General features: G+C 44.3%; 1 protein-coding gene across 1 annotated transcript in view; it reads left to right on the top strand.

The window, feature by feature from the left end:
- ZCCHC24 (zinc finger CCHC-type containing 24) overlaps nucleotides 1–25675 on the top strand; it is a 138094-nt gene that overhangs the window by 105334 nt on the left and 7085 nt on the right. The gene's annotated exons all lie outside the window — the stretch shown is intronic.

The following is a 25675-nucleotide window of genomic DNA, read 5'->3' on the forward strand; positions in this document are numbered from 1 at the left end:
TATAATGAATAGATGCCAACTCCTAGATCCATATAACATCCAGAGAACCTGCTATGTTTGAATAATTTAGACCAGGGGTGTCAAACTCGATTCCATTGCGGGCCACATCAGGGTTGTGTTTGACCTCGGAGGACCGGGGTACAATGTGATGAGTTGGCCGTGGTGAGTTGGCCATAGCAACCTGGTTGTAGCAAGTTGTCCCACTAAGTATAACTTAATGAACACCAAGTACTTGTAAATATTCTTCCTGCCACCCATATTCATTCATTCATTCATTCATTCATTCATTCATTCATTCATTCATTCATTCATTCATTCATGTACTCCCTGATAAAGACCAAGCCCAGTAGGTTTATCAATTCAGCTGTGGGGCTACTAAACACAGCTGTATTGGCTGCAGAATGATTTACTGGGGGTTTATGTCAGTCCTGAGCAATGCAATGATGGGATTCATTGATCTCCAAACTGTGAATGTAAAAAAAAAGAATTGAAAGTGAACATCAGGGAGGAATATCAACCAAGTAAACCCGGTGCAAACCTGAGGGCTCTCTTCCCCTGTCCAACAACCACTCAGAGTATTGTCGTTGAGCTTATAAAACCATGGCATTAATAGTGTGGTTTAAAAAAATGAATGCTCTCATTATATATCATGTCTTGTCTGCTTCTCCCATTTCCCTGTGAAAGGGATTCCAGTAAAATTGTGTCTCCTTTCTTTAAACTTTGGCATTTATTTATTCCAGCAATACCATCTACAATGATATATAGATAAAAATAGAGATAGATAGATAGATAGATAGATAGATAGATAGATAGATAGATGAGAGAGGAGAGGGAGATTATAGATACATGGAGAGAGAGAGATGATATATAGATAGACAGACAGACAGATAGATAGATAGATAGATAGATAGATGAGAGAGAGAGAGATGATAGATAGATAGATAGATAGATAGATAGATAGATAGATAGATAGATAGGAGAGAGATGATAGATGGAGAGAGAGAGATGATAGATGGATGGATGGATGGATGGATGAGAGAGAGAGAGATGATAAATAGATGGAGAGAGAGAGAGATGATAGATAGATAGATAGATAGATAGATAGATAGATAGATAGATAGATAGATAGATAGATAGAGGGGGTGGGACTACTTTTTCCAGATTTTCCGATCCTAATTATTTGGGGAATTCTAATTGTGGCACTTAGGTAGGTGAAATACATACTTGGTGCTATTTAGTTCCATATTTATTTAGGGACACCTATTTATTTCTTAACTGCACAAAGACCCCCCCAGAAGTTTACAGATGTGATTACAAAAGCTGTAAAAATAACATTAAAAGGTGTAGAACTTTGATCATATCACCGATGTGCTCTCTTGAATTTTTACCAGTCCTGAAGTGGCCCCTTGGACTTATGCAATCCATCATCCATCCACTGATCGTACAGCTGGTAGACTACTAATTGGGGCTGCAAAATTCTGGAGGGACTCTTTGCTGTCATCTTATAATCATCTGGTACCTATAGAAGAGAATATTTGTAGCTCAGGGTTGAATTACGGGATCCTTGGTGCTCTCTGACCTTGGTGGTTTTCTTGCAGATGTTTCATAATTCAACTAGGGAATATTATCAGTGCTAGAAGGGAGTGGGGTTTGAGAGGAGGAGGGCTGTGGGGTCCTTGGTGCTCTCTGAGCTTTTTTTCCCTTGCAGATGTTTCATGACCCAACTACCAGTAGGTAACCTCATCAGTAGTCCTCTGATGCCAAAGTTTTAGTAGCCCCAATCAGAAAAGGTTTAATGCCTCTTTCCAAAGCTTAGGTAACTGAAAAATGAGAAAAGCAAACTGCATTTTCAGTCCAAGGTGTATTAACTCAATGGCCCAACTATTATATGTTAGGTAATAGGTGCGCAGGCTTTTGCTTCACGAGGCCTCTGCTAATGAAAGCATCATTCATCTTTAAGATTCCTTGCATCATTCCATGAATTTGTATCCAAACTTTTTTAGCCAAAAGTCCACCCTGGGCGATAAATTGCTCACACAAGCTTTTCACATTCCCAGCACTGATTTGAAACCCCCTTGTACATTTTTGAAATTAATGCACTGCTTTAAAAATCCTGACAATTCTTGCATTGATATAAATCTTTTTTCCCTTTGTCCAATGTAACTTGATGCTGAGAAGGAAAATTCTATAAAATACTAGCGAAGAACTCTAATGTTAAAAACTCCACATGGATTCCATTTAACTTACTAAATTTTTCATTTTCTCCCAACCGCAAGGCTTAAAAAGTTGGCTTCAAGATTGATATCCTACCTTTATTTGGGACAATTCGAGACAGCAATCATAACACCCTGCCCTTCTATTAACCTCACAAGAAGCACACTGTGAGTTGCATCGGTTTAAGGAGAGGTGGCCAGCCAAAAGTCACACAGCTGACTGCCGTGTCTAAAGAAAAGTAGAACTCACAGACAACTGGTTTTCAGTCAAGTTGGCTCTTGCCAACTATTGCATCAAATTGAATGGTGTAAAGATTCGGGTTAAGGTCAGGATTCTAAGTAAGACCCCCAACAAAAGAAGACTCCGAGGCTTGAAGTTCCTCAAAGTTCCATTTTATGAGAGATGTCATATTGGCACATGTGGGAAAGCCCGAATCTGAAAGCTTCCAAGTTTTCCCCACCCAAAAGAAAGTCCAAGTTCCTGCCCAGCACCCACATGTCCATCACATCAGGCATCATCTAAAATTGGAGAGGCCTCCCAGTCACACCATTGCAGCTGCAGGGCAAGATGTCCTTGACTCTCTGAGAAAGGAATGTTATTTAGATTATATATCTCCCATACTCCATATAATCCCCCCTCCCATTTTTCCACAGTAGAAAATGTGGCTGGCCTGAAGGCCTGATGTAAAAGCTGGCTTCCAGGCCTGACAGATGATTTGTTTCTACACTGATGATGTTACCTAGTCTGGTAATGAAACATCCACAAGGAAACAACCAAAGCTCAGAGAATGCCAAAACCCCACAGTTCAACCTTGAAGTACAAATAGTCTCTTCCATCAATTATATTGATGACATATTCACAACAAATATCAAACCAGTTGGCTATTGCCTGCTTGTAGGTTCTTTTGAACTTCCTCAATTTAGCTATGCCCTGAGACTTTCTCATATTCCCCCATGAGTATTAAGGAGTTAAACAAATAGCATGAAGTAAGTGTGTGTGTGTGTGTGTGTGTGTGTGTGTGTGTGTGTGTGTGTGTGTGTGTGTGTAAGAGAGTGATTGTGTGTATGTCACTATTAAACAATTCTGGTTTGTCCCCTCTCCCAAATTCAAATCAACTTCAGACTCTGCCATGAATCTGTAGGAAGTTACCACCAGTGGTGGATTCAATTTTTTTTACTACCAATTCTGTGGGCGTGGCTTGGTGGGCATGGCAGGGGAAGGATACTGCAAAATCCCCATTCCCTCCCCAATCCAGAAGAAGGATACTGCAAAATCCCCATTCCCTCCCGATCATCTGGGATTCGGGAGGAAGGGAATAGATGGGGTGAGGCCAATGAGAGGTGGTATTTACTGGTTCTCCGAACTACTCAAAATTTCTGCTACCGGTTCTCCAGAACTTGTCAGAACCTGCTCAATACCACTTCTGCTCTAACATGAACGTGGCCTTTCCTGATAAGATTTGTGAAACATGGAAATGGTTTTTTCGCCAAGCTGCTGAGATCTCAAAGAAAACAGATACCTTGTTGGATGCCAAGGTAAATTCAGAAATGGCAAAATCAAACCCTCTCAATCTCCATTTATCAATACCAAAGACCATCTCAAGAAGATTAATAGAGTTGGAAGGGATGTTGGAGGTCATCTAGTTCAACCCCTAGCCCAAGCAAGAGACCTTACACCGTTTCTGACAGATGCCAGTGATGAAGCTCCCACAACTTCTGAAGGCAACTTCTGTTCCATGGGTTGATTGCTCTCATCGAATGGTATTGCAGGTTTCTCTACTCTGGGTAGGCCCAGTAACAGGCTTCTGAGTGGCACCTTCATTTATGGAACACCCTTCCCCAGAAGGTCCCAAAATTTTGACATTTCACTGAAGCAATGGTAGTCCAGCATGAACCATGCCTTTGGCTTATTAGGTTAATTTTATGGGCACTGAACTTCTTTAGTTCTGGAAGATTGATTTTCTCTGTTTATTTTTGGTTTTCATAGTTCCAATAAAACATTTGGCCTTCTTATGCCCCACCCAAAGTCCACCAGGGTGGGGATGGGTTATAAATGTTTTTTACATAAACAAATGACAAATACTTTGGTAAGTCACATCTGGCTACAAAGTGATAGATAAGGAATTTTGAGCAGAGGTAGTATTCAGCCGGTTTGGACTGGTTTGCCCAAACCGATAGCCAAAATTGTGGGTGGGCCAGCCCACTCGCCTTGGCTCTATGCTGTCTTATTTAGGCACATTTTTTGAGGCCAGGCATATGTGCAGAAGGGCTCAAGTGTGACCAACCAGTGGTAACAAAATGTGAAACCCACCGCTGATTTTGAGGGAAGCTGCAAAGGTTTACAGAGAAATCTCTGAAAAGTTCTAGCCAATGTTTAAAAGAGAAAACGAAATATTTAGCACATTTCAAATGGAAAAGCAGACTGGATTTTCTAGGAATTTAGAGAGGTGGATCTGGGCCTAACGTCTTTTCAGCAGATCTGGAACAATGCCTAGTATTATGTCAGTTATAAACTATTTAACACTTCATCAATTCCACCGCCCCCATTTTTCTATGTTCATTTTTCAGAGAACAATTTCAGAAATTTACCACTGTGGTAATTTATTTCTGTAATAAGCCAGAGGTGGAGAGGAAATAAGGAACACTTTCAAATGCCCTAATGTTTATCCTGTGCTGCAACAGGAAGGGAATTAATCATTTTTTTTTCTAAAATAGCAGAAAAGAAATATTGAACTAACAAAAAACTATTTGCCAAACTGCAGAGATAGCTCATAGTAAGGAAAAACCAGAGTTTCTGAATTTTGAAACTTGCATATTTTGGCAGCTGTTGAAAGCAGGGGGAATTGAAAAGTTGCCAGATTTTTCTTAAAATTGCCCTTTGACTCAAATGAGATGATTCATTTTAAGGTGGCAGAACACCAACAGATCCAGTTCATGTTATTCATGTACTACAGTGTTGAAATTGCAGAATGGAGATATATAGATATGTAAATTCCTTTATATGAATTGCAAATATTCACATATATAAATGCACATTTATATTCATTAAGCCAATCCATTTATCCAACCTTTTGGAGATATGTTGACCTTGAACAACTTCTAACTTTACTGTTCAATCAGTCATAAGGTACTGTCACCCACTGAACTAAATCTGAATTAAAGTTTAGGAACTAGAGGAGTCAATATTGGTTACAATATTGAGTAAAATGTCCATTATGTAAAAAGGGAGCTGTAAGGGTGACATTTACAGCACTCTCTAAGCCAGGGGTGTCAAACTCAAGGCCCGGGGGCCAGGGATGGGTTGCCAATTCTTTTACTACCAGTTTGAGTGCGTTCCTGTGTGCTCTCATGTGCACACATGATACTTCTGCGCATGTACAGAAGCGTCTGGGCATGTGGGTGGAGCCTCCAGCCACTGTTACTACCAGTTTGGCCAATCCGGGGTGAACCGGGAGCAACACACCTCTTCTGGGGGCCAGATCCAGCTCGCAGGGTGCTTATACCCAGGAAACAGTAAAGGACCGATCTGCAGTGCTTCTGCCAGTGGAAATGGAGCTCAGGAGTGCCACCCCAAGCTCCGTTTTCACTGGCAGAGGGTTGCAGGAGGCCACCACAGCTGAAAATGGAGCTCGGGAGCCCATTTTCGCTGGCAGAGTGCTCGGACCACCAGAGGCACCCCTGACATGAGTGATGTTGAGCTGGCCACCCCCACCCCTGCCAAACACAAACACATCCCTGATGTGGGCCTCAAATCGAGTTTGACACCCATGCTCTAAGTCCATGATGGCAAAACTATGGCCCGCGTGCCACAGATGGCACACAGAGCCATTTCTGAGGGCATGCGAGGCATTGCCCTGTCAGCTCCAGCACTGGCCAGCTGATTCTCAGCTTTGATTTTCGACCATTTTTTGCCCTCCGGAGGGAGAAAAACCGCCCAACGTGCAAACCGGAAGTCCATTTCCAAACATCCAGTTTGCGTATTGGGCCGTTTTTTGCCCTTCCCAGGCTCCTAAAAAGCCTTTGGAACTATCAGGCCCACCGGAAGTCAGAAAATGGGCCATTTCTGGCCTCTGGAGGGCCTCCAGGGGGCATTTTTGCCCTCCCCAGGCTTCTAGAAAGTCATGCGTGCATGTGTGAGGCAGTGTGTGGGGGGGTCACATGCACATGCACAGGGGGTATTAAATTGTGGAGGTGGGCACGTGTGTGTGTGTGTGTGTGTGTGTGTGTGTGATAGTGCACATGTGCATTCTTTTGGCACCTGAGGCAAAAAAGCTTCACCATCACTGCTCTAAGCGGTTTAAAGTGTCAGCCTTTTGCCCCAAAACAAGGTTAATGCAAAGATTTTTAAATTCTTTGGGGAGTCATGAAGAAGTTTTTTTTTTTTTTTAAGAGATTTGTCTCATTCGAAACAAAGCAAAGCGAAAATCCTGATTGGACAAAGTGAGAACAGTGTCAAATCTCTCCCCAGGCTTCGCTTTGGCAGTTGCTGTACGGCAAAATTTGAGGACCCCTGTGATAGGCAAATATGTATTTATTAATCGTATATTTTTTTCTTGCCAGCCTGAATACTAATGAAATTGTCTGATTTATTTTTGGAGAAGGATTACGCAAAGTCACTGATCATTTTAGGGGACTGCAATACTTCAGACTTTGATCATCCTTGAGTTAATGGAGGGCCTGTGATAGCAATATGTGTTTAGTTGTGAACAAACGGCATCTTCTTAATTCCCAAACCAGAACTCACTACCAACCTTGGAGGGAAGGACCCACTTTTGCTTATACAGACTGTGGGCCCCTTTGTCTGATGTTCATCCTAATAGTGTAGGGAAATTTTTTGCCCATGGGACAGATGAGAGACGTAGCACAGAACTAATGTTTATTGCTTCTTAGAAGCCAAGTATTATCTATCTACTGTATCATTTATTCATTCATCCATCCATCTATCTATCCATCTCTCTCTATCAATCTATTCAATCCACCTACCTACCTACCTACCGATCATCTATCTATACATATCTATCTATATCTATCCATCCATCATTATCTCTCTCTCCCTACCTACCTATCTATATCTATCTATTCCTACCTATCTCTCTCCATCTCTATCTACCCATCTATCTATCCATCCATCTATGTATCCCTCCCTCCCCCCTCTCTCTCCTTCCCTCCCTTCCTCTCTCTCTCCATATCTATCTATCCATCTCTATCTATCTACCTGTCTATGTTCCTACTTAACTACCAACCTATCTCTCTCTCTCTCTCTCTCTCTCTCTCTCTCTCTCTCTCTCTATCTATCTATCTATCTATCTATCTATCTATCTATCCCTATCTATCTGTCTGTCTGTCCATCCGTCCACCCATCCATCTATTCATATCTATCTATCTATCTATCTATCTATCTATCTATCTATCTATCTATCTATCTATCTATCCCTATCTATCTGTCTGTCCGTCCATCCGTCCACCCATCCACCTATTCATATCTATCTATCTATCTATCTATCTATCTATCTATCTATCTATCTATCTATCTATCTATCTATCATCTATCTATCATCTATCCCTATCTATCCGTCTGTCCATCCATCCGTCCACCCACCCATCTATTCATATCTATCTATCATCTATCTATCTATCTATCTATCTATCTATCTATCTATCTATCTATCTATCTATCTATCTATCTATCTATCTATCTATCTATTCATCTCCCTCGCTCCCTTCCTCCCTCCCTCGCTCCCTTCCTCCCTTCCTCGCTCCCTCCCTCCCTCCCTCTGAGATAAGCTGTATCAATGGCAGGGTGAGGTGTGTGTTTCCTAATTCCAAAATGAAATCTGGCAACTCAAAAATCGCAAGGGTGAGGAGCTGGTGGGGGGGGTTCCCTCCATTTTCACTTTGTCTTCCCCCATATTTTTGGCCCTCAGCCAGAGATTTCACCATGGTGTCTCTGCCATCTGGAATCCATCAATAGAAACAATAGAGCACTAGGAATTGGAAGCGGTATCTCAAGTCCCCTGGGACTCCACTGCAGAGAACATGAGAACACAAACCGTCAGGCACCATGTGGTCCATTACTTCAAACTAACAAATCTATGTGCCTTCCTCTTTTCTGTTTTGCTTGGCACCACATGACCCTTTCACAATGAAATGCAGCTGTTGGAGAGAAAGAGTCACTGATTTTTTTTTTGTCTTTAACCTCTTCCATGCTCTCTATGATTCTCTCCATTACGATATTAAAAGGGGCTTGTGGCCCCTTAACATTCAACAATGTTGTGAAATGGTCTAGATCTGTTTCTAACCCATCTCTGCTCTGGTTGGCTTCTCCAGAAAATGAATTGAAGTTTTTTTATTGCTTCTTTCTTTCTTTCTTTCTTTCTTTCTTTCTTTCTTTCTTTCTTTCTTTTGTTCTTTCATTCTTTCTCTTTCTTTCTTTCTTTCTTTTTTCTTTCTTTCTTTCTTTCTCTTTTTTTCTTTCTTTCTTTCTTTCTTTCTTTCTTTCTTCCTTCCTTATTTTTTTTCCCACAACACCCTTTCCACAAACTGAAAATATTAATTTTGAAAGCTATTTATCAGGAATGCTTAGATGGCAGGGTTCCAAGTAGCACCCCCAACGAAAGAAGACTCCAGGGCTTGAAGTTCCTCAAAGTTCAATTTTATTAGAGATGTCATATTGGCACATCTGGGAAAACCCAAATCTGGGAGTTCTGGGTTTTCCCCACCTAAAAGAAAATGAAAGATTCATCCCCTGTACCCCAAGTCCAATCATTTCCCATGGCCCAATCATTTCACCATCTCAACTGGAGACAACCCCACAATCACTCCCATTCAGGAGCAGGCTGAATGACCTTGACTCCCAGAGAAAAGAATGTTGTTATGGTGATCCTTCACTACTCCTTGTAATCCCCCCTCCCGTTTTCCCAGGCACTAAATGTGGCAGCCCTAAAGCTCCAACGAAAAAATGGCTTCCAAGACTGACATCTGGTTTTGATAAGGGTGATGGACACATGATAACATTTGTCCAGAAGCTATCTGGTGGAACAATGAAGGCTAGAACTAAGGAGATTTATATGTCTCCATTACCATCCACCATCCTCTTGGTCCAATTTTCTTTCTCAGCCAGCTCCACCTAACAGGACTGCTGTTGAGGTAAAGGGTAAGTTATCTTCAATGCTTATTGCAGCAACTTTGTCCATCCTTCTTTAGACTCAGAGTTTTTTTTTTTAAAAAAACATTCAATTTAAAACCCTGCAAGGCCTATCAAGCCTGTTTGATAGACTGATGAAAAATACAATGTACCAATAATATATTTATTTAGTATTGGTACATGTAGATAACACTCTATCTATCTATCTATCTATCTATCTATCTATCTATCTATCTATCTATCTATCATCATCTATTATCTATCTAGCAATCATCTATCTATCATCTATCTATCTATCTATCTATCTATCTATCTATCTATCTATCTATCTATCTACCTACCTACCTACCTACCTACCTACCTACCTACCTACCTACCTACCTACCTACCATCTATCACTATCACTATCTATCTCCCTACCTACCTACATACCTACCTACCAACCTATTATCTTCTATCTACCCATCTACCTACCATCTATCACTATCACTATATCTATCTGTCTGTCTGTCTGTCTGTCTGTCTGTCTATCTATCTATCTATCTATCATCTATCTATCATCTATCTATAATTATCTAGCTACCTACTATCTATCTATCTATCTATCTATCTATCTACCTACCTACCTACCTACCTACCTACCTATCTACCTACTTACCTACCCACCCATCATTTATCACTATCACTATCTCTATCTATCAATCATCTATCATCTAGTTATCTAGTTATCAATTATTTATCTATTATCAACCTACCTACCAATCTATCAATCATATCTATCTATCTATCTATCTATCTATCTATCTATCCATCCATCCATCCATCCATCCATCCATCCATCCATCCATCCATCCATCTATCTATCTATCTATCTATCTATCTATCTATCTATCTATCATCTATTTATCTCTATTAAATGTATATGCTGCCAATCTCCCTGATAAGGTGCAAAAAAAACCAACAACCCAGAACCAACAATGGATAGCATCAGGATGAGGTCTTCTTACCCATCAACCATCTCCAGTGGTGAACAACCCCTCCCCAGGGCCCCAAACCATATAATCTTACCATAAATGCAAATCCCTTCGCTTTCTTCTTTAAATAACAAGCTTCTAACCCAAAGGGTCAGCGAGTCACAGCTTGTGCGCCAGCTAAAATAACAGAAAAGGAATTTCCTTGATCAATATCAATTGACGGCACAGATCTGGTCCTGTAGCCCTTTACAGACATTCTCTTCACCTTCAGTAACTCTTAACAATTTTCCTTCTGATCCTTTGAGAGGAGGGGAAAATATATGCAGGAGTCTGGATTTCATATGAAAGATGCTCCTTGTTAAAGATACAATCCCCAAGTTGAGCATCCGGGTTGCCCTTGAAATATTTCAGTGAGACAGGGCAACCAAAGGAAGCCGAAAGCTTTAATCGGCAGTCATGTAGGGAAGCAAGTTCAACTTGAAAACGTTGGTCAGAGACTGGCCTAGAAATAGCTTGTTTCCGGAAGTTGTGGATGCTTCATCCCTGGAGGTTTTTAAGAAGAGATTGGACAGCCATCTGTCTGGAATGGTATAAGGCAGCGATGGTGAACTTTTTCAGCACTGAGTGCCCAAGCCAGAACGTGTGTGCATGTGTGTTGCAGAGGTGGGTTGCTACCGGTTCGCACCGGTCCAGTGGAAATTCCGACTGGGTCACCGAACTGAGAGGGACAGCAGGCTCGCCGTGCCTTCAAACCTGTTCCCCGGTTGCCCATGTCATTTTTTTAGTCATTTTATGCTGTTCTGCGCATGCGCAGAAGTGAAGCGATCAGCATGCATGCAAAGCGGAGCAGCAGTAATGCAGGCAGCAACGCACCCCTGGCACCGGACAACTGGTTTTCGGGTTTCCAGCACCCAAATGTACGTCAGCTGGAGCACCGGAAACCCAAAGACAGGCTGGCTGGCGCGTGCATACCTGTTTTATGGGGGCATTTTTAGGCCATTTTGGGGACATTTTCCGGCTGTTTTTCACACTGTTTTTGGCCAGGAAAACAGCCTAGAAAATGGCCCAGAAAATGGGCTGTTTTCAGGCCATTCTCTGGTGCTCCAGCACCCATGAAGACCAGCTGGCTGGTGCACTGGAAACCAGAAAAGCAGCTGGCGACCACACGCATACCCACAGAGAGGACTCTGTGTGCCACCTCTGGCACGGATGCCATAGGTTCTCCATCACGGGTATAAGATCTCCTGCTTGAGCAAGGGGTTGGACTAGAAGACCTCCAAGATCCCTTCCAACTCTGTTATTCTGTAAGCCCAAAGGAGGAATGGTTCCCCGAAAGACAAGCATCTGGCAGGTTTTATTCTCCCTAATCCAGTTAAGCTTTAAGTGCGGCACTTACTCTTTGGAGCGGACTTCAAAAGAGGGAGTGTTATTTCTCTTACAATTGTGATCAAGGAAAAGAGGGTTAACATCTCCTTATTCTATTTGGCCAAGTCTTAAAACAGCAACCACAAAAACTCCAGACAAGGTTACTGACCTTCATGGTAGTTTGTGCCTAAAGAAAAAAAAATCTGGGATTTCTGATCCAGAGACGTGTACCATAACAGCCTTTGTGGTGTGTGGCCAAGTGGGGAGACCTCTATCAGAGAAAGGGAAATTGAAACCAAATCCTCCCATCAGAATAATGGGGTTTCTCTTTTCTTTTCTTTGTAGGAAATAACCATATAGCTTATTAATAAACAGGGCGATTACGATGTGCTTTTTACTTGTGCGGATGAGCATGTATACATGCAACCATAGTATTTAAAAGGAAATAAAGAAGGTTGAATTCTGAAGTAAAGAATTCGCACCACATATACAGTGAGAGCTTATGCACCAGAGACAAATTCCTTGTGTGTCCAATCACACTTGGCCAGAAATGTTTTTTTCTGGGTTCTTTTTTGGGGAGGGGGGTGGAGGGGGGAACTATGGAAGGATGAGTCATAGACCCAACCCTTGTGTTCTGGCTCACCAGTGGAGCTGGTGGCAGACTAAGACAGTGCGGAGGTTGGGAGGAAGATGGGCCAGTCCTGGAGTCTGGGGAAGGCTCTGATGAGCGTGACCCGTCAAAAGCGCGGACGACAAAAGCGCGATCGACAAAATCGCGCCTTTGACGTCATCACAGCGCGACGAAAAAGATCGAAAAATTCAAATAAAAATTAATAAAAATTAAATTAAAGCAAGCCGATTCACATAAAGGTAAGGGTTAGGGTTAGGGTTAGGGTTAGGGTAAGGGTAAGGGTTAGGGTTAGCTTTAGAGCGTTAGCGTTAGCGTTAGGGTTAGGATAAGGGTTAGCGTTACGTTTTTCGTTACTTTAACGGTTAGGTTTAGGGTTAGGTTTAGGGTTAGGTTAAGAGTTAGGGTTAGGGTTAGGTTTAGGGTTAGGTTTGGGGGGGTTAGGGGAAGGTTTTAGCTTTATTTTTACATTTTTTCGATCTTTTTCGTCGCGCTGTGATGACGTCACAGCGCGCTTTTGTCGAGCGCGATTTTGTCCTACGCGCTTTTGTGGTGGAACCCTGATGAGGGCTCTGTGTCGGAGGCAGAAAGGGGACCAGGGCCATCTGACAGTTATCAGATGCCTTCGGAGTCAGACATCAGTGAGACAGATGAACAGCTGGAGCCTGTTCCCAGTGTGCACATGTACAGAGTTGCCAGAAGAACGGAACAACTAAAGAACAGGAGTCGACTTTGGAGTAAAGCCACAGGTCAGTGGTGGGATACGAACGGTAGGCCTCGGTATGTGTGTACCAGTGCCTGCTGGGAGAACCAGGTATCGTTCTGGTACGGTCAGGGGTGGGTTTCAACTGGTTCATGGCGGTCCCCGCGAACCGGTTGGTCGGCGAACCCGGAAGTAACTTCCGGGAACGGCGAAGGGCCCACCCACCCGCCCGCGTTCCTTACCTGGTTTTGACGAGTTCTGCGCTTCCACGCATGCGCAGGACGCATACAGCGCCTGCGCGATCCTCCAGGAGCAGCTGGAGCATCGCACAGACGCTAGTACGCATGCGTGCGCGCGTCCCTGAGGACGCCGCCGGCCCCGTTCCAACTGAACCGGTTGGAACGGGGCGAGAAACCCACCCCTGGGTACGGTGCTCCAGAGAGCCCTTGGTATGTGTGTACCAGCGCCTGCTGGGAGAACCAGGTACCGTTCTGGTACGGTGCTCCAGAGAGCCCACCTGCCAGCCCGCTCTCCTTACTGCTATTTGAGCCGATTGGGGCATTTGCACATGCACATGGAACATACAATGCAATGCTCCACCAAGCAGTGTGGGCAGTAGGTACACATGTGCATGCTACGTGCGTGCTGCACACATGCATATGGTGGGCACCTGGCCCCGTTGCACTGTACCAGTTGCACCGGGATCCAGAACCCACCACTGCCACAGGTCAATGGCCCCTCCCATAGGGAATAAAAGAGGAGCGAAAGGGGAGTGGAGTTTGCAGGAGACCATTAGTTTATTCCTGCATTCTTGCCAAGTATTGTGATGTCTGAAAGATATCGGCCTGGGCATTCTCCAAGCCTGATAAAGGTTGGTAATTGCGAACTATTTTGAAAGACTATGGGAGAGGAAGAGAAGTGAGGGAGGAAGAGAAAGAGGGAATGAAGAAGGAAAGAAGGAAAATAAATGAGGAGAGAGGGAAGGAAGGAAACTTCTGGTAAGAAAAGAAACTGGAATGGAGCAAGGGAAGTAAGGAAGAGAAAAAGGGAAGGAGAGAAAGAGTGAGACAATGGGCCAAAGTTACCTAAGGAATGTCCATGCCATCAGGATTTGAACAGTTCTGGAGTGGCAACTTCTACCACATGTGTGTAGCAAGGATCAGATGACTCACAACTCTCTGGCTCTTGATGACAGCATGGTTCCCAGTTGGGACAACGCAACGTGTCTAAGTGCCTGCTTCTGTCTTTCTGGCCCTTTGAAAGAATACTTGAGACTGTATTCTATCAAATGTTGTGAATGAACTTTGGGGAAAATCAGCTATGGAGGGGGAGGAGGGCAAGGTTGACAACGGGCATCGTCTCCGCTACTCTGTGATTTTGAATTTAGCCCAGTCTCTGTGACAAGCGGCAGCTCTCTTGGACTTCAGCCTCCTCCCACTCGAAAACCCGTACAGACCCAGGCCCACTTGGAGATGCACAAAGCCAGCTCCTGTTTCCATAAATGCTGCCTTTGTTCCCATCGGATGCCAATGGTGCTCAAAGAATGGATGACATTTCTGTGTGGCACAGGAGGGGTGTCAACTCAGAGTGGAGCAGGGGAGGCAAGAGAGGAGAAAAAGAATTCGTCTGTTGAGATTTCACCCTGACAAGGCCACCTTTGAAAGCTTCTCCCCTCTGCTTGTGGGGCATCAAAACACTCCAAGCATTGTCTTGGCTACGGTCTTTCTCCCCCGCTCTCTCTCCCTCCTCCACAGCACACCTGTTCTTTCAGAGTTTTCCTATTGAGCCTTTTCAGAGCCTCCTCCTCTCCTTCTCCTCCACCTCTCCTCCTCCTCCTCCTTCTTTTTCTCCTCCTCCTCCACTTTCCCTCCTCCTCTTCTTTCTCCTCCATCTTCCTCCTCTTTTTTCCCTCCCCTTCACCTCCTCCCTTCCTTCCCTCTCCTCCATCTCATGTCCCCTCCCCCTCTTTCTCCTCCACCCCACCTTCCCTCGTCCTCCTCCTCCTCCTCCTTCTTTTTCTCCTCCTCCTCCACCTTCCCTCCTCCTCCTCCTTCTTTTCCTCTTCCTTCTCCTCCTCCACCTTCCCTCCTCTTCCTCCACCTTCCATCCTCCTCCTTTTTCTCCTCCTCCTCTTCTTTTTTCTCCTCCTCATTCTCCTCCTCCTTCCCTCCTCCTCTTCCTTCTGCTCCTCCACCTTCCCTCCTCTTTCTCCTCCTCCTCTCTCCTCCTCCTCCACCTTCCCTCCACCACCACCACCACCTTCCCTCCTTCTTCTCCTCCTCCTCCTCCACCTTCCTCTTCCTTCTCCTCCTCCACCTCCCCTCCTCCTCCTCTTTCTTCTTTTTTCTTCTCCTTCTCCTCCTTCTAATTATGGAACAGTAGAAGAAAGGAACAGCTGTGAGGGAGTGGAAGACCAAAATAACCCAGAGGTGTAATCCTCATCTGAGGCCGGAAATGGAACAAGAGCTTAGGTCTGCTGGCTTCATTCATCAAAGGGATGGAGTCGGTTAGACAAGGGTCTTTGGGAGAATTGATTTCTGAAAGAAAGTCAGCAGAAAGGGAAACTGGGCTTCCAAAAAGAGGAGCAAGCGCTTGGAGTTTGTGGCATCGCTTTCCCATTGGGCAGGAAGGCAGCTGCTAAACCATATTAGGGAGAGGTGGATTCTGTAGTTGAAAAGATTTTATCAGTCCCCTTCAACTCTAGAAGTAAATGTGTAAAATTAGGTAATTGAGTTCATTTGGGTTATTTCTGCCAAGTAAGAGTGGAGTTTGGGACTACCAGATATAGACTGCAGAACCTCAGATAGCCACTAGATGGCAGGCATCATAATCTTAACTTGTTAAAAAATTCATGACTGGGAGAGACATGGGAACAAAGTCAGCCAATAGGAGCTTAAACAGATCTGAGCTTGTGCAGAGAATTGAAATAGAAACTTAAGTAAGAAGCCTGGGTGTGGCTTAGCTGAGAACAGAAACTTAATCAGTCTGCTGCTCTGAGAAGTAAACTAGCAGTCTGTCTGGGCTTGCCAGCTGAAAGAAACTAACTGCTTGTGTTTGCCTGTAACTCTCCTGCCTTGTGTTTACTCGGAAGGACCACCTGTTGGTCTTGTACATTTATTCATCCATTCTTATGTATATAAAGAAGTTAATGAATCCTACTGCATCAGTTATCTGAGTGTGCTTCTGGATTTGAATTTATGAAACAAATTCTGACATAACTAACCCCACAATTACCCCTGGAAGCTTGAGTTGACCTCAAATGACTCTTGGAACCATAACTGGCCCCAGAATTATCCCTGGCAACTTGACCTCAAATGACTCCTGGAATATTACATGACCCCACAATTAACTCTGGAAGCTTGAGTTGACATCCAATGAACCCCGCAACCTAAATTCACCCCAAAATTACCCCTAAAAGCTTGATTTGATCTCAAGTGACATTTGAAACCTTAACAAGACCTCAAAATTACCTTTGGAAGGTTACGTTGACCTCAAATGACCTTTGTAACCTTAATTGACCCTAGAAATACCTCTGGAAGCTTGAGTTGGCCTCAAAAGAGCTTTTTAACCTTAGTTGACCCCAGAATTACCTCTGGAAGCTTGAGTTGATCTCGAAAGAACTTTGTAACCTTAATTGACCCCAGAATTACCTCTGGAAGCTTGAGTTGACCTCAAAATAACTTTGTACTAAAATTGACCCCAGAATTATTCATGAAATCTTGAGTTTATCTCAAATGACCTGTGTAACCTTGATTAATCCACGAATTACCCCTGGAAGCTTGAGTTGACCTCAAATGACCTTTGTAATCTTAATTGACCCCAGAATTACCTCTGGAAGCTTCAGTTGATCTCAAATGACCTTTGTAATTTTAATTGAATCTAGAATTACCTCTGGAAGCTTGAGTTGACCTCAAATGACTTTTGTAACCTTAATTGATTTTATAATTACTCCTGAAATCTTGAGTTGATCTCAAATGACCTTTGAAATCTTAATTGACCCCAGAATTACCTCTGGAGACTTGAGTTGACCTCAAATGACCTTTGTAATCTTAACTGAACCTAGAATTACCTCTGGAAGCTTCAATTGACCTCAAATAACCTTTGTAATCTTAATTGAATCTAGAATTACCTCTGGACGCTTGAGTTGACCTCAAATGACCTTTGTAACCTTAATTGGTTTTATAATTACTCCTGAAATCTTGAGTTGATCTCAAATGACCTTGGTAACCTTAATTGACCTTGGAATTACCCCTGGAAGCTTGAGTCGACCTCAAATGACCTTTTTAACCTTTATTGACTCCAGAATTACTTCTGGAAGCTTGAGTTGACCTTAAATAACGTTTGTAATCTTGATTGTTCCTAGAATTACTCCTGAAATCTTGAGTTGACCTCAAATGACTTTTATAACTGTAATTGACCCCATAATTGTCTCAGGAAACTTGAATTGACCTGAAATGACCTTTGTGACCTTATTTGAGCCCAGTGTTACCCCTGGAAGCTTGTGTTATCCTCAAGGGACTCTTGAAACCTTAACTGACCCTGGAAGTAGCCCTGAAAGTTTGAGTTGTGGCCATAATTACTCCTGGAAGCTTGAGTTGACCCTATAATGATCCCAGGAATCTTTAGCTGATGCCATAAGACCCCCTGAGAACTTCAGTTGATGCCAGGAGTTGTTGCCTGGAGAGTTGGCAGAGCTGATCTCCCAGTGATTATGCCCATTTCCTCTGGGTTAACTGGCTGAAACCTCTTGGATCGATTTCTCATCTTGGCAACTTTAAGCTTTGTGGAGTTCAACTACCAGAATTCCCCAGCCATCTGGGAGTTGGAAATACAGAATAACAGAGTTTGAAGTGACCTTGGAGGTCTTCTAATGCAGCCCCTTGCTCAAGCAGGAGACCATACTCTATTCTGAACAAATGGCTTTCCTATCTCTTTTTTAAAACCCATGCAATCTCTTCAAGACCTTCAGTGATGGCACACCCACAAGTTTGGAAGGCAAGCCATTCCACTGGTTAATTGTTCTCATTGTCAGGAAAGTTCTCCTTAATTCCGGGTTCTAGCTCTCCTTTACAGTTTTCTGTCTGTTACATCTTGTCTTGCCCTTAGGTGCTTTGGTGAAGAGGTCCACACATCTTAGCATTGCCATGTTTGCAAAACACCGGTCTAAATGGCGCAATCAGGGAGACACTATTCAATAGTCCTCTTGTCTCTATGAGGTTCTCCTATACATTTGTTACTCTTTGGATATATTGCAAACTCAAACCTGGTAAAAAAGCAACAGAGGATTTGTTAGAAAAAATGTCCCTCTGGGTTCAGTTCCAAGTGGGAAGAAAGACACTGGAAACATGGAGGCTGATTGGAAAGATGGTTTAATAGTGGACAGGATCACATGGTTTGAGGTCCTGGGCAATCGAGCATGAGAGAGAGTGGGGGGAAGGGAGGGAGATAGAGAGATAGATTCATACCCTCTCTTGGTAGCCTTGGAGCTTCCTATTCCTGTGTAAAAAATGTATTCTGATTGGTTGTCAGACTCCCAAGGGGCCATGCAAGGGTAGCTTTGTACTGTAGGTTATCTTGAGTTCCAGGCTTCGTTGAGTCTTGCTGGGTGATGTAATGAAGGGCCTTTGGGAAACTCCTATTAGGTCTTAATGGCTTTGTCTTGGTTTGGATCTTGAGTGAGGGCTAATCCTATCACACTGGAGCTGGAGGCCTTTGGCAGATAAGATGGCCCAGCCTTTTGTCTTGTAGATAGGTTGGCACCAGTCTTTTGGGAGCTATTAACAAACATGGGGGCTTCTTTCCAAGAGCATGTTTCTCCTTTTCTCATCCAGGGAGGTAGAATATTCTGCCTTTTTAGTATTTCCTAGAATATTTCATTCTTCTAGGAGAGGGTGGGTGCTAACCAGAGGTAGTATTCAGCAGGTTCTGACCATTTCTGGAGAACCGGTAGTGGAAACTTTGAGTAGTTCAGAGAATCAGTAAATATCACCTCTGACTGGCCTTACCCCCATCTATTTTCTGCCTCCCGAGTCCCAGGATTTTGCAGTATCCTTCCCCTGGAGTGGAGAGGGAATGGGGATTTTGTAGTATCCTTCCCCTGGAGTGGAGAGGGAATGGGGATTTTGTAGTATCCTTCCCCTGGAGTGGGGAGGGAATGGAGATTTTGCAGTATCCTTCTCCTGGAATGCGGAGGGAATGGAGATTTTACAGTATCCTTCCCTTGGAGTGGGGAGGGAATGGAGATTTTGCAGTATCCTTCCCCTGGAGTGGGGAGGGAATGGAGATTTTGCAGTATCCTTCTCCTGGAATGCGGAGGGAATGGAGATTTTACAGTATCCTTCCCCTGTAGTAGGGAGGGAATGGGGATTTAGTAGTATCCTTCCCCTGGAGTGCAGAGGGAATGGAGATTTTGCAGTATCCTTCCCCTGGAGTGCAGAGGGAATGGAGATTTTGCAGTATCCTTCCCCTGGAGTGCAGAGGGAATGGAGATTTTGCAGTATCCTTCCCCTGAAGAATTGTTTAATAATGACCAGGGATGGGGAGGCAGGGGAGGCAGGGCCTCACCACTGCCATCATGAAAAGAAAAAAAATTAAAAGGAAAAAGGCTGAGCTAGTTGCTGCCAGAGTCACAGTGGATGACTCTGCTTAGTGCTTAACTGTTTAAAAAAGCCTCTAAAAATGCCCTCTTCAGGAGGAGGCAAGAGAACCAGGTGCCTCCTTTAGTCTATCTTTATGATCACTTGAGCAGAGTTAAGCAAGGGTTAAAAGCCGAAAAATTCCTTATGTAGAGGAGGCACGTGGTTCTCTCGCCTCCTCCTGCAGAGGGCACTTTTTTAAGAGGCTTTTTTTTATACAGTTAAGCAGAGTCATCCATTGAGGACTCTGGCAGCAGCTAACCCAGCCTGACCCCAGCAGCTCTTGTTTTTTTCTTTTTACCTTTTTTACATTTTCATCATGGCAGACAAGAGGAGAGTTGAAATCCTCTGTGAAACAGCTGGAAAATGTATGTGGGTTGGAGGGAGGAATTCAAAATTATTGTAATTTGTAAGTAATTGTAATTTGTATTATTGTAAGTAATTTGTGTGTGTTTGTGTGTGTGTGTGTGTTTGTTTCTTTACTTCACTCAAACAAACTCTTTCTCAATTTGAGACAGAATTTGTTTGAAAAGAGAGGAAAGGGGGAGAGGCATGGAGGGCAGCTTGTTTGAGAAGAGAAGGGCAGCCCGCCAGCAGAGGCTGGTCTTTTACCCGCCTCTGCTGGCGGGATGGCACTTTCTTTCTTTTGCCAGGCCCCTCGCACCCGTGTCCAGCCCGCTGGAGCTCACCCCGCCAGGGGAGGAATGGGCTGGGTGGGCTGGCTGGCAGGGGAGGGGGGATCATGGGGGGGGATCCTGCTGATTACCTCCCATAGACCGATTAGATCTCACAGGTTAGGTCTCCTCCAGATTCCATCTGCCAGCCAATGTCAGCTGGTGACTCCCCGGGGGAGGGCCTTCTCTGTTGCAGCTCCGGCCCTTTGGAACGACCTCCCTGTGGAGATCCGGACCCTTACTACCCTCCCGGCCTTCCGCAAAGCCACCAAGTCCTGGCTGCTCCAGCAGGCCGGAGGGGCTTTCGAAATATCCAGCCCCATGGTAACTGTGAATGTTGTGTATTTTTAAAGTGTTGTTTTGTTTATTTATCCCCTTCCCTTGTTTATTGTAAGCCGCCCGGAGTCCTTCGGGAGTGGGCGGCATACAAGACCAATAAACATCAACAACACATCAACATCATGGCCGCTCAGGTAGTCCCTGCTGCCACCACCAGCAGCTTGGGTGTCCCAGCTCTGTCCGAGCTGAAGAAAGTGGAGGATTGTTTGTCAGAGAAGGTGGGTGGGCAAAGCGGTGGAGCACGACGGCGGCGAGAAGCAGTCGGAAAATGAAGGTTCGAATGCCGGGGCTTCGGGGCTTCGCCAGGGCTTTCAGAAAGCTGTGCCGGGGCTTCGGTGCTTCGGTGGGGCTTTCGGAAAGCCACGCTGGGGCTTCGGGGGGGGGGGCTGAAGCCCCGGCGCGGTTTTCCAAAGGCCCCGGCGAAGCCCCACTGCTGGCATAGGGTGGCTTTTGCCCACTTGCCTCACCAGCCATAAACCTCACCGCACATCACTGATAATGACATACACAAAGTAACACACACACACACACATTTTTCATGCTATTTGTTTAATAAAAATCTGCTGTGGCAGCCACCAGTTAAATGAACATGTGTATTTACCGAATGTGAGTGTGTGTGTGTGTGTTTGTGTGTGTTTGTGTATGCATGTGTTAAATTTCTATTACCAGCTCCTCCACCCCTCTCTTTTCTTCCTAAATTTCTTTTTCCTTTTCTTCTACCTTTCTTACCTGATTGGTTTCATTTCTTGCTTGCCTTTCAGTTTTCACTTTCATTTCTCCTCTCTTGTTTCATTGTCAGCTCCCTCTGCCTAGTTTTAGTTTCTAACTGAAATGGGTTTCCTCCCTCCCTCCATTCTCCTTGTTAGCTTCTTTGGCTTCAGACACTTTAAATAGACCCAGACATCAAGACTGATGTCTCCTCGGTTGCCTGGGGTCTGTTTCTGGATTCTCAAGCCACCAGTTTGCTGCAGACCTTCCTGTGGAGATCTGGAATCCTTCTGTCCCCCATCTACTGGGGGTCCTGTGGTCCTTCTTCTCTCTCAATGAATTTCACTTCTTCTTTGAAGAGCACCTTTAAAAAAAAGCTTATTAGCACCATGCCTGGCTCCAAACGTTCTCGGAAACCTGCCACAACTTCTGAAAAGGTAAGGAGGACTTTGGGGCACAATGAGCTGCCGGGAGCCGCAGCCTTGAGACCACCTCTGATACAAGGTTGTTGTGGGGATGTCTCCAGTGGCTGAAGAAAACGGGGCAGTGGGAAAGGTCATTTGTCCTTGTCATTTTTGCCCTTTGGACTTTTCAGAAAAACAGCATTGGAAGGGACCTTGGAGGTCTTCTAGTCCAACCTCCTGCTCAAGCAGCAGAGCCTATACTATTTTCAACAAATGGTTGTCCAGTCTCTTCTTTAAAAATCCCCAGAGATGGAGCACCCAAAGGTTCTGGAGGTCAGCCGTCCCGTTGATTGATTGCCCTCACTGGGAGGAAATTTCTCCTTAGTTCTAGATTGCTTCTCTCTTTGTTCAGTTTCCATCCATTGCTCTTTGTCTTGCCTTCTTGGTGCTTTGGGAAAGAGGTTGATTCTTCTCTGTAACAGATTAACAGAGTTGGAAGGAACCTTGCAGGTCTTCAAGTCCAACCCCCTGCCCAAGCAGGAGACCCTACATCTGCCTCTACCTAGAGTCAAACTCACAAATTTCTCAAGATATTTTCAAGATGTTCTTCAGATATCTTGGCTGGGTTCCCAAACTTCTGGTTTGCCCATAGGACCAGATTTTTTTCGCTCCGGAGGCTTCAGGGAAGCTCCTGAATCCTCCGGAGGGCCTCTGGGAGGGGTGGGGGAGGCTGTTTTCACCCTCCCCATGCTCCTATAAAGCCTCTGGAACCTGGGGAGGGCAAAACATGGCTTTAAAAAAAGGCTTAACTCAGTTGACAGGGCGACGCCTTGCGTGCCCTGACAAATGGCACCGTGTGCCACCTGTGGCACTCGTGCCATAGGTTCGCCATCCCGGCCCTATATTATTTCAGATAAATCTCTGTCCAGTCTCTTCTTAAAAACCTCCAGTGATGAAGCCCCCACAGCTTCTGAAGGCAAGCCCTTCCACTAGTTAATTGTTCTCACTATTTGGAAGTTTCTCCTTAATTGTTTCTCTCCTTGAATAGTTTCCATCTGTTATTTCTTGTCCTGCCCTCAGGTGCTTTGGAGAATAGCTTGACTCCCTCTTCTTTGTGGCAACCCCTGAGATATTGGAACACTGCTATTATCTCTCCCCTGGTCCTTCTTTTCACTAAACTAGGCATAACAGTTCCTGCAACTGTTCTTCATATGTTTTAGCCTCCATTCCCCTAATCCTCTTGGTTGCTCTTCTCTGTGGACATATGTGTGGACATTCATTCCCTAACTTGTCAGGAGCTGAATTTTCCACTAGCCCCCTGACACACGGACATCCCAGAAGCAGGAAAAGCTGCAGTGTTTTGGAAATAAAGGAGCCCATTGTTCCTGGTCATGGAAAACAATGGAACCACTTTTTCTTCCATCATATGCACATCAGTACAGTTCAACATGCTAGGATGTACTTTTCTGAAATTCATGGTCACCACCAACTGTGGGTCCTTCTCTCCTTGCCACGTTCAGTTTTTCTTTACCAGACACCTGTTTTCTTCTCTTTAACAATCCAAAAGCTATTTGGGTGTCTACCAAAACAAGGTTTGAGTGTCCAGATGCTCCTAAAGCAGAGGTGTCAAACTCAGTTTCTTTGACCTTGGGGGGCTGGGGTGGCCACGGCCAGCTCTACATCACTCATGTCGTGGGGCGGGGGGGGGCACCTGTGGTGGCCAAGTGCTAAGGCAGCACCACCTTAAATTACCTCACACACAGCACTGGCATGCATAAGAATATGATGTAAACCTGTTTTTTAAAAGGCATCTTTGGTTTGCGTTAAAACAACTTCAACACACGCAATGTTCTGATTGCACCACAAACGCAGTAGTCGTCCTTACCTTTCACAGAGGCACTGAGTTTTATAAATATGAGCATGATAGTGTAGAATAATCATATCCAAGGACCAGTGGTGGGTTTCAAAAATTTTTGGAACCTCTTCTATAGGTGTGGCCTGCTTTCCGGGTCGACTGGTGGGACCTCTTCTAACCAGTTCGGTAGATTTGGCAAACCGGTTCTACTGAATAAGTGCGAACTGATAGGAACCCACCTCTGATCACATCCATCAAAGTTATAATTGACAGTTTCCAGAAGGGGGGTAATAAAACAACTACATAGAAAAGAACAACTGAAAGGACAGGGGGAACAGTTGGTGAATGCAAAGGAATGGCAGGAACTACTGATAAAGTCCAAGGGTTTTAACTTTTGCATTTAGCACAAATTTTGTGGGGCAGCCAAAAATCTCTTTCCCACCCCCCCACCCCAATGGGATGAAATTACCAAAGAAGCCAAGGAATGGGGGAAGGAAGATGGCTAATTGCAGGAAGGGAAAGCTCCACTGCATTTTTCCGGGAATTGGAAAAATGGAAGCAGCCATCTTTTGAAATGCACCATAGAGTTGGAATCCCCTTCAAAGAAATTCCATCATGAACAATCTCTGAAGGCTGGTTTTGTTTCAACTCTGACTTTGAAACTGATCAAAGGAATGTATTTTTCAGTTTATTTTGTTCAAATCTGGCCTCTGCCAGCCACAGAGTATCTTTAAACGTTTCTTCCTTCCTTTTTCTTTCTTTCTTTTTCTATCTAGCTATCTAAGGGACACAGTGGGCTAAGTGGCTAAGACGCTGAGCTTGTCAATCAGAAAGGTCGGCAATTTGGCAGTTCGAATCCCTATCTTCTGTTACTTGTCCCAGCTTCTGCCAACCTAGCAATTCAAAAGCATGTAAAATGCAAGTAGAAAAATAGGGACCACCTTTGGTGGGAAGGTAACAGTGTTCCGTGCGCCTTCGGTGTTTAGTCATGCTGGCCACATGACCACAGAGACGTCTTCGGACAGCTCTGGCTCTTCAGCTTTGAAACGGAGATGAGCACCACCACCCCTAGAGTCAGGAACAACTAGCACAAATACGCGGGGAACTTTTATCTATCTCTCTGTCTATCTATCATCTCTCAATCATCCATCAATCTACTATCCTCTATCATCAGAGCTGAAAGATAAACAAACCTGCAGAAAGCAAAGAATTCCACAAATTTCAGGTTCCTTTCAGTTTCCAAACAGATTGTCCTTGTTATAATGTAGCTGCTGTTCTTGTTAACGTTAATATTGTTGGAAGAAATGTCCTTCTGGGTTCAATTCCAAGTGGGGAGAAATGGTGGCTGCTTGGAAAGATGGTTTTAATGGCAAACAGGATCACAAGCCTCGGAGATGTTGGGTGAAGAAGTAAAAAAGGGAAGAGATGCTGAGAGTGCCTGAGTTTTATATCCTCTCTGGGCTTTTGAATTTGAGCTTGCATTCTGATTGGTTGTCTGACTCCCATGGGGCCATGCAGAGGCAACTCTGTAGGCTGTCCTGAGTCCCAGGCTTGGTTGAGCCTTGCTGGGTGATATAATCTTCCCAGGTGCCATGTGGTGAGATGGGTAGAGGGCTAATCCTACCTTTGTTGCATCTTGGGTGAGGGCAATGAATAGACCTAACTATCTCTTAAGTGTGGACATGTGCTGTGGGTTATTGAGGATGGTGGGGGCTAAGAGTGAGTCTGCTTCCTGCCTAAAAAAACATGTTTCTCCATTTCTCATCCAGGAAAACGTAATATGTAAAAACAAAACCTTTCTAATACTTCCTATAATATTTCATTTCTCTAGGAGAGGGCTGGGTGCTAACTTTCTATAATGTGATCTGCAAAGAAAATGCATTTTCATTTTCGATTCTGGCCTTCACTAAGTCTGTTGTCAGGATTCCAAATAGCATCCAAATGTAAACCAGAGTCCGAGGCAAAAGTTTCCTCAAAGTTCCAATTTATTAAAAGAGCCATGTTGGCACATCTGGGAAAACCCCAATCTGAAA

Source organism: Thamnophis sirtalis, unplaced genomic scaffold (assembly GCF_051295495.1).
Source record: "Thamnophis sirtalis isolate CommonGarterSnake01/CBP01778 unplaced genomic scaffold, rThaSir2_p1.2 scaffold_15, whole genome shotgun sequence".
NCBI classification, from domain to species: domain Eukaryota; kingdom Metazoa; phylum Chordata; class Lepidosauria; order Squamata; family Natricidae; genus Thamnophis; species Thamnophis sirtalis.